A 9,286-nucleotide genomic window follows, 5' to 3' on the forward strand; every position below is an offset into this window, starting at 1 on the left:
AAATAACGAGTCAATGATGATTGCAGCTGCTTACTTCTGGTCAGACACAACAAACACTTTTATGTTTGGACATGGCCTAGCTACTCCCACACTTACTGATGTCTACATGCTCACTGGCTTGGACATTTCAACTGCTGATGAAGGCTCCATCTATGGCAGAAAATCTGAATATAGGGTGAATACCCGCAACATCGGCGGTTGGACGGGATATATTCAAGAATGCCAGAGGACCGGGACAGTTAACCAGACGGAACATGCCACATTCTTGAATATGTGGTTAGAAAAATTTATCTTCTGTGGTCGATCAGTAGGACCAACCAACGCCTTCCTCCCCGCGGCTGAACTCTTGGCCAATGGTGTAAGGTTCCCTCTTGGCCGATACCTTCTGAGCTCCACTTATCATCTTCTTCATCAAGTGTCTCAGAAACTTTTGCTTGGCGAACCCATCGGTAACTTAGGAGGCCCGTGGTGGTTTATCAACATGTGGCTGAATGCCCATATGCATAAACGTTTGCAATGGGACTTCTTTGCCCAACAATTCCCACAAGAAATTGCTGAAGACCACGTGCTTGGGGATGAGGAATCGGCAACACGCTCACCCCTCAATTTTGGTGAAGCCATAATTGTCCTCCCTGGAACAGAGGCCAATGAAGACCAGATCGGCAGATTCTTCCAAAGCTTCTACAATGGTCTTTCTCGTGATCATAGGGCCTGGGTACCTTATATTGACGAAGAAAACAGATTCCCCCTTCTTTTCAACTTTGCCGATGACACTCTGAATCAAGATAATGAACTCATGATGGCCATCATTACTCCCAGGGCAATCCCAGTAAACACATTCGGTAGCGGGAAAAACACCAATATCACATATGAATTTTACAATCCATCGGCAGTATCCCGTCAATTGGCTTTTGGGCAACTGGCAATCAAACTTTGTTTTGCCGATGTGATCAAACCCAGAGAAACAATCACCTATGGAACAGATTAGAGCAGGGTAGTGCGACTCTCCCCCGATGCCGATACTACAGATGTTGATATATCCATCTGGACGCCAGCATCTTTCATCACCGAATCATATAAGCAATGGTGGCGAGAGTGGAGGGAAAAACTGTTTGCAACATCTGCTCACACATATCGGCACATGATCAACCCTGAATACGCCATTCCTGATGACGCAGTAAGTTTCTTTTAACTCCCTTCTGCTTTTTCCTTTCATATATCGGTAACTAACTTTCTCGTGACAGGTTAACAACCCAGCACCATCTATGAGCTAAAGTGCGAAACCCTTCAATCTTCGGCCTGTTTCCCTAATATCACCGATCAGCTACAACACCCCCACCTTAGCTGCTTTGACTCACCAGAAGACCCATGCCAAGACCATCACCTCCAAGTCCAAATTGGCTACAGCTAGGGCCACTCCATTGGCTGCTGCTACAACCCTGATCAAGGCATTCAAGGTAACAACCCTGTTTATTTCTACTCATGCCGATCACAAACAGTATTAACATTAATCATCAGGGTGTAAGAGCCGCTGCTGGATCGTCATCGGCAATTCCTCCGACATCAAGCACCACTACCTCTAACAAACCTTCAGAGGTATTCCTTTGATTTTACATTTTATCTGTTAAATATCATACCTTACACTTGTTTTGCAGCAACAAATGGGTACATCGGCAAGCGTACCAGATGTTCAAGCTCCACAACCAACAAGTGCTGATGCCCCCCAGCCAACCATTGCTAAGGCCCAAGCAAAGCGCAAAGCCTTAACAAATGTCGAGGCACAGCCAAAACGACAGAAGTCCATGCCGATCCCCACATCTTCCCTAACGTCTGCAAGCCGGCAAGAATCAGTTGATGCAACTAAGCAAGCAGTTAATCCTCCTGTACAGGACATACCATCGGTCATCATACCCCAAGGGCCAACCACCGATGAGGCCACAGAGGATATCCCATCGGTAAGCTCAGCCGATCCTCCACACGGCATATTCCAGGCTGCTTCCTCCAGCCAAGTACAGGTAATTGCTTTGAAATAGGTAAGCCGATTGACCTAGTCGATTTATAATATTCATACTTATCCTTAACTGACCTCTTTTTCTTTTCCTCAGGAACAAGACTCCCCAAACAGCCTATTTTCCTTTGCCATTGACATTTCTGACGATGATGGAGAGGAAACAAGTTCTTCCCTTGCACTGGAAACAATATTAGCAGAAATTAAGTCTAAGTTGGAAGCTCTTCTGGACTTGTTACAGCAGGATACCGCCCAACTGGTAGATGACTCGGACCCCGCAAAGGCAATTTTCAAAACAATCCGTGGCCAGGTCCCTGCCGATGTTAAAGAAGCACTCTTCCCAGCAGCCCATTTAGAAAGCCGCCAACTGCAATATCAACGGGCTGCTCAACGCATTGCCGATAGAGCAGCTCAGGCTCAACTCAAAGAAGAGATGCTACAACTGAAACAAATTGCCAATGAGAAGCACAAGGGCATCGGCAACTTGCAGACTTCGGGCGCTAAACTTAAGCAGAAAATCTTAGATTTATCGACAAAGAGGATGGCTCTATTGGCTGAATTGAAAGAAGTCGAGGCAGCCTTAACTCATGCCCAACAAGAAGAAAGCCAGCTACCTGATGCCATCAAGGCCCTTCAGCAAGAAAGAGACATCCAGGCTCGCAAAGCCTTGGCCGTGAAGAAAAAACTCAAGCCTGTGGAGGGTGCTGCCGATGAAGACATCAAAGAAATGAAGGAAGCCGACCAGATTCACCTACGTGCGATATTGGCTATCCAATCCTTGTTAAACTTGTAAATCTTGTCTATTGCATCAGCACTTTATGAGACATTGACATCCTTGTATAATTTTAGCCGATAGGACTGTTACCGGCACTTATACTTTTATGTATCCATCTAGATACTAGGGTAATATTTCTTTAAATATTTTCCACTTAATGCTCTGGGAAACACAACCCCTTCGAGGGTTTCTAGAATATATGCGTTACCAGGAACAGACTGATTTATCCGATATGGACCTTCCCAATTAGGAGACCACTTTCCAAACTTTGAACTTTTAGTCCCAATTGGTAAAATCAATTTCCAGACCAGATCTCCATCGGCAAACTCCTTTACCTTCACCTTTTTGTCATACCATCTGGCTACTCTTTTCTTATTTTCTTCGATGCTAACTAAAGCCCTTAACCGATGACCCGCCACATCTTCCAACTCATCCTTCATAAGAGTATCATAATCATCGGCTGTCAGCTGATTTTGAGAACGTATTCGCCTAGAGCCAGTTTTAATTTCCCAAGGCAATACTGCGTCGTGTCCATATACTAACTGATAAGGCGTTACTTTGGTTGTACCATGACATGACATCCGATATGACCACAAGGCTTCATTTAATACTGTATGCCACCTCTTAGGATTTTCTTTAATTTTGCACTTAATGAGTTTGATGATCCATTTGTTAGAAGCCTCAGCCTGACCATTAGCTTGAGCATAATATGGAGAAGAATTTAAAACTTTAATTCCTATACCTACAGCAAACTCATCAAATTCTCCCGATGTAAACATAGTACCCTGATCGGTAGTGATAGTTTGAGGAATACTAAATCGGTAAACAATATGCTCTTTCACAAAATCGATCATATTAGCCGATGTCACCTTTTTTAAAGGAATTGCCTCAACCCATTTTGTGAAATAATCGGTAGCAACCAGAATAAATTTATGTCCTTTACTCGATGGCGGATAAATCTGACCGATGAGATCGATAGCCCATCCCCGGAACGGCCAAGGTTTAATTATAGGGTTCATAGCCGATGCAGACGCTCTTTGAATATTACCAAACTTTTGACACCCCTGACATCCTTTAAAATATTTAAAACAATCTTCAAGAATAGTCGGCCAATAGTATCCATTCCTTCTGATCATCCACTTCATCTTGAAAGCCGATTGATGCGCTCCACACACTCCTTCATGAATTTCACCCATCAAGCTTTTTGATTCATCACTGCTAACACATCTGAGTAAAACTCCATCTATAGTTCGATAATATAATTCATCATCGAGGAGCACATACTTGGTAGCTTGGAACCTTATACGTCTTTCAACCTTTTTATATGGATCCTTTAAATAATCGACAATATCCTTTCTCCAGTCATCGGTATCGACTGCCGATGTTAGCACTTCTTGAATAGGCTGATACCCTGAAGCATGCTGAGCTAGTCGATTAGCCTCTCCATTATGCAGTCGAGAAATATGTTCAAGATGAAAATCTCTAAACCCTTTCAACAATTGCAAACATCTTTCATAATACGAAATTAAAACTTCACTTCGGCATTCATAAATCCTAGCCAATTGATTTATAACTAGCATAGAATCACCAAAGATTTCAACAGCATCGGCACGTATCTCCTTCAGCAATTCTAACCCTTTTATCAAGGCTTGGTATTCAGCCTGATTGTTTGTCGATGTAGCAACAATCGGCAATGAAAACTCATACTTCCTTCCTTGAGGTGAAATCAACACAATGCCGATACCTGCTCCTTCACCACATGTGGACCCATCGAAGAAAAGTGTCCAAGGAGCAACCTCCAGAGAGTCCACTGTATTACAATGCTGAGTGACAAAATCAGCCATAACCTGCCCCTTAACTGCCTTAGTCGATTCGTAACGTAGTTCAAATTCTCATAATGCTAAAATCCACTTGCCGATTCTACCACTTAATATTGGCATCGACAGCATATACTTGACTACGTCGTCTTTGCATATGACCGTACATTCAGCAGATAACAAATAATGTCTTAATTTGACACAAGAAAAGTATAAACACAGACATAATTTTTCGATGGCCGAATACCTTGTCTCAGCATCCACTAATCTTCTGCTCAAATAATAAATAACACGTTCTTTCCCTTCAAATTCTTGAATAAGAGCTGAACCGATAACGGTATCATCAGTTGACAAATACAACCTGAAAGGTTTCCCGTGTTGAGGTGGAACTAGCACTGGAGGATTTGTTAAATATTTCTTAATTTCATCTAGGGCTAACTGCTGCTCAGCTCCCCATACAAATTCCTGATCGGCTTTCAATTTAAGTAATGGACTGAAAGCCTTGATCTTACCCGATAGATTAGATATGAATCTTCTAATGAAATTAATCTTACCGATCAAAGATTGCAATTCAGTTTTATTGGTAGGAGCAACCACCTTGTTAATTGCATCAATAGACTTCCTACTGATTTCGATGCCCCGCTGATGCACCATAAAACCCAAGAATTGACCTGCCGATACACCAAATGCACATTTATTAGGATTCATCTTCAATCCATGCTTCCTTGTGCACTCCAGTATCTTTCGTAGATCGGCTAGATGTTTTGTGACATCTCCAGACTTAATCACTACATCATCAATGTAGATCTCTACTAATGTGCCGATGTATTCATGAAAAATAAAGTTCATAGCTCTTTGATAAGTAGCGCCGGCATTTTTCAAACCAAACGTCATGACTATCCACTCAAACAACCCTACATGACCTAGACATCTGAAAGCAGTCTTGGGAATATCTTCTTCAGCCATGAATATTTGATTGTAACCTACATTACCATCCATGAAGCTGATAATTTGATGTCCGGCTGCAGCATCAATCAACAAATCAGCAATCGGCATTGGATAGCCATCCATCGGTGTGGCTTTGTTGAGATTCCTGAAATCAATACAAACACGAAGTTTTCCATTTTTCTTATAAACAGGAACCACATTAGAGATCCACTCTGCATATCGACACTGCCGAATAAACTTTGCCTCAATTAATTTAGTTATTTCGGCCTTAAGGTCAGGAAGTATATTAGGGTTGCATCGGCGCGCTGGCTGCTGATGTGGCCGAAATCCAGATTTGATAGGTAACCGATGTTCAACTATCGATCGGTCTAATCTAGGCATCTCAGTATAATCCCAAACAAAACAATCTTTATACTCTTTTAACAAATTAGTTATTTGCTGCTTACACTTGGAATCTAACTTAGCACTAATAAAAGTAGGTCTTGGCCCATCGCCATCACCAATATCTACTTCTACTAAATCATCTGCCGATGTGAACCCTTGACCTAATTTTCCATCATCGGCAAACCTATCCATTAAAACTCTTCTTCAGAACCGACTGCTTGGATCGGTGGAATTTCATAATCAGCAACTCTAAGGAACTCTTTTTCCCAAACTTCTCCTGATATGCATTTAGTTCGCTCATAAGTATCTAATTCTGCCGATGCGATGATATAAGAAGAATCACTAGGGACAAACTCAATCTTATCCCCAATCCACTGTACGAGGCATTGATGCATTGTAGAAGGAACACAACAATTAGCATGAATCCAATCCCTCCCTAGAAGCAGATTATATGCACCCTTGCCATTAATAACAAAGAACGTCGTCGGCAAGGTTTTGCTGCCGATGGTCAATTCAACGCATACTTCCCCTTTAGCCGGTGACACATTGCCTTCAAAATCCTTCAGCATCATATCGGTTTTGGTCAAGTCTTGATCTCCCTTACCAAGTTTCCGATACATCACATAAGGCATAATATTAATCGTAGCCCCTCCGTCGATAAGTATCTTAGATACAGGCTGCCCATCAACTCTGCCTTTCACAAACAAAGCCTTAAGATGCTGTCTCTCGTCATCGGTAGGTTTCTCAAAAACAGCCATCATTGGATCTAGTGTCAACTGAGCTACTTGATCAGAGAGAACAAATGCTTCCTCATTATCAGATAGTGCCAAAAACTCCATCGGCAACATGAATACCATATTAACATCTGCCGATGGACCCTTATTTTTGTGTTTTACCTACCACTGCTGATGACCAGACCTCTCATTGGAGGAATTTTCCTCTCGGTATAAATCCTCCTGATGCTCACGTTGCATCCTCCTTTTCTGTGTCTTTGTTAGACCCTCCGGGCACCATCGAGGAAACTTGGTTTTCCAAACCGGCTGATAACAGGTCCCAGTTGATTCTACACGGCGTATATTAGGGTCCCTGTAGAATATTTCTTCATCGGGAACTCTTGCGTTTGCCATCTCCTCAAGCTCCTCTTGATTCCTTGGAAAATATCCAGCGCGTTTACCAAGCCTCTCATGTACACTAAGTCTGCCCCCCAACCGATCATGCACTGATGCTCTGCCTCTGATCGGCTCATTGATAAATAAACCCTGATTGCCAGGTTGAAACCACCTTTCTGACCGATTGACCCCATAATAACCATTGCACTCAGGGCAATTTTCAACAGTTGGCAATTTAATACCTTCTTCCCAGCAATGGATGAAAAATAGGCACCTCCAATGATCTTTATGCTGATACCATTCCTCCCGACGTCTCTCTTCTTGCTGTTGTCGATATCGGTCCTTACGCTGATGCCAACCCTCCTGCTGCCTTCGATGGGTAATCACAATGCCAGGTTGAGGAGGGTTTTTGGAACTACAGCTTTCTCCCAGCAAACCCTTACTTTTTGCATCATCAGTAGTTATCCGATGTTGGGGATCCACTGATGCGTTTTTCTCAGCAGCCTCTGACGTCAATACCTTGGTCTTCCCTTTGGCCTCCAACATATTTGCTGGAAAATGGTGTTGATCAATTTTCATCGGCTTCTGGGCCTTGGAAGTACCAAACTTAATTCTCCCAGATTCAATAGCCGATTGTAACTGTTGCCTGAACACCTTGCACTCATTTGTACTGTGTGAAGTTGCATTGTGCCATTTGCAGTATAAGATCTTCTTCAACTCTTCTGCCAATGGGATCACATGATTAGGTGACAGCTTAATTTGGCCCTCTTGAAGCAGAAGATCAAATATCTTGTCGGCCTTGGTGATATCAAAGGTAAACTTTTCTGGCTCTTTCTGACCAAAGGGACAAGATATCGGCTTTTTATTCTTAACCCACTCAGCTAAGCCGATAACTGGTTCTTCATCAGAATCAGAATCTCCTACTTCTTCAACAAATGATACTTTTTTACTCCAATTCTTTTTAGGTTCAAAAACCCTAGTATCTTGATCAGAGATCCTTTGCACAAGATGACTGAGGCTTTCAAACTCCTGAGAAGCATATCTGTCTTTAAGATGTGGCAATAACCCTTGGAAAGCTAGATCGGCAAACTACCAATCATCCAGCACCAGGCTGTAGCACTTATTTTTTACATCTCGTAGCCTTTGCACAAAGCTTTCTACCGATTCATCATTACGCTATCTCAATTTTACTAAATTGGTAAGCTTCTTTTCATGGATTCTAGCAAAGAAATACTTATGAAATTGTTTTTCTAGATCAGCCCAAGTAATAATAGAATTTGGTGGTAATGAAATGAACCATGTAAATGCTAATCTAGACAAAGATGATGAAAATAATCGAACTCTTAATTTATCTCTGCTAGCTGCCTCTCCACATTGAATAATGAAGCGATTGACGTGTTCCATTGTTGATGTATCATCTTGCCTAGAGAATTTAGTGAAATCTGGTACCTTGTACCGATTTGGGAGAGGAATTAAATCATATGCAGGAGGGTATGGAGTCCGATAAGAATAAGTATTGACCTTGGGCTTTATCCTAAACTAATCCTTCATAATTTCTGCTATCTTATCGGCCCAAAAAGCATCAGCCTCCTGCTGACAAACTGGCTGAATTTCTACAGGAGGTACCCGCTGATATCCCTCCACATATCTTTGTGGCCCACGATCTCCAGCAATCGGCATATTTGCCGTTACTTGTGGTCCATTAACCTGCTGGAAAGGATTCATCGGCTGAGCTGCCGATGCTTGATTCTGGAAACCAGCTTGCATATGACCTTGTTGAATCCCTACAACCTGCTGATTTTGCTGAACTGTATGTTGAACAAGTAACTGTCCTGACCAACCATTATTAGAACTCATCGGTACAAAACTTACCGATGGCTGGTAATTTGCTGACATTGTTGGATAATTATAACTAGCTTGAGGCATGAACTGAACCCCAGTTTGACTCATAGCAGGGGCTTTCTGCTGCATCGGCAGTAAGCTTGCTGATGGACTTGAATTGGGTGTTTGAACCAAAGGCATCTAGAAACCTCCTGGAGTTGGTTGCACAGTAGTTGCTGTGGCATATTGAGGCACTTGAGCCATCGGCGAAACAGCCAATGGTATAGGAGCTTTTCCTACTGCATCAAACACTTGAGGTAACCCAGGATTGAAAGCAGATGACTCCGGAGGCATACCATATCCCCACCAATTAGCAGGAATCTGGCTATTCTGAGACACAGGGCCTGACATAGCTGATGCCGAT

The sequence above is a fragment of the Miscanthus floridulus genome, chromosome 3 (genome assembly GCF_019320115.1).
Source record: "Miscanthus floridulus cultivar M001 chromosome 3, ASM1932011v1, whole genome shotgun sequence".
Lineage (NCBI taxonomy): Eukaryota > Viridiplantae > Streptophyta > Magnoliopsida > Poales > Poaceae > Miscanthus > Miscanthus floridulus.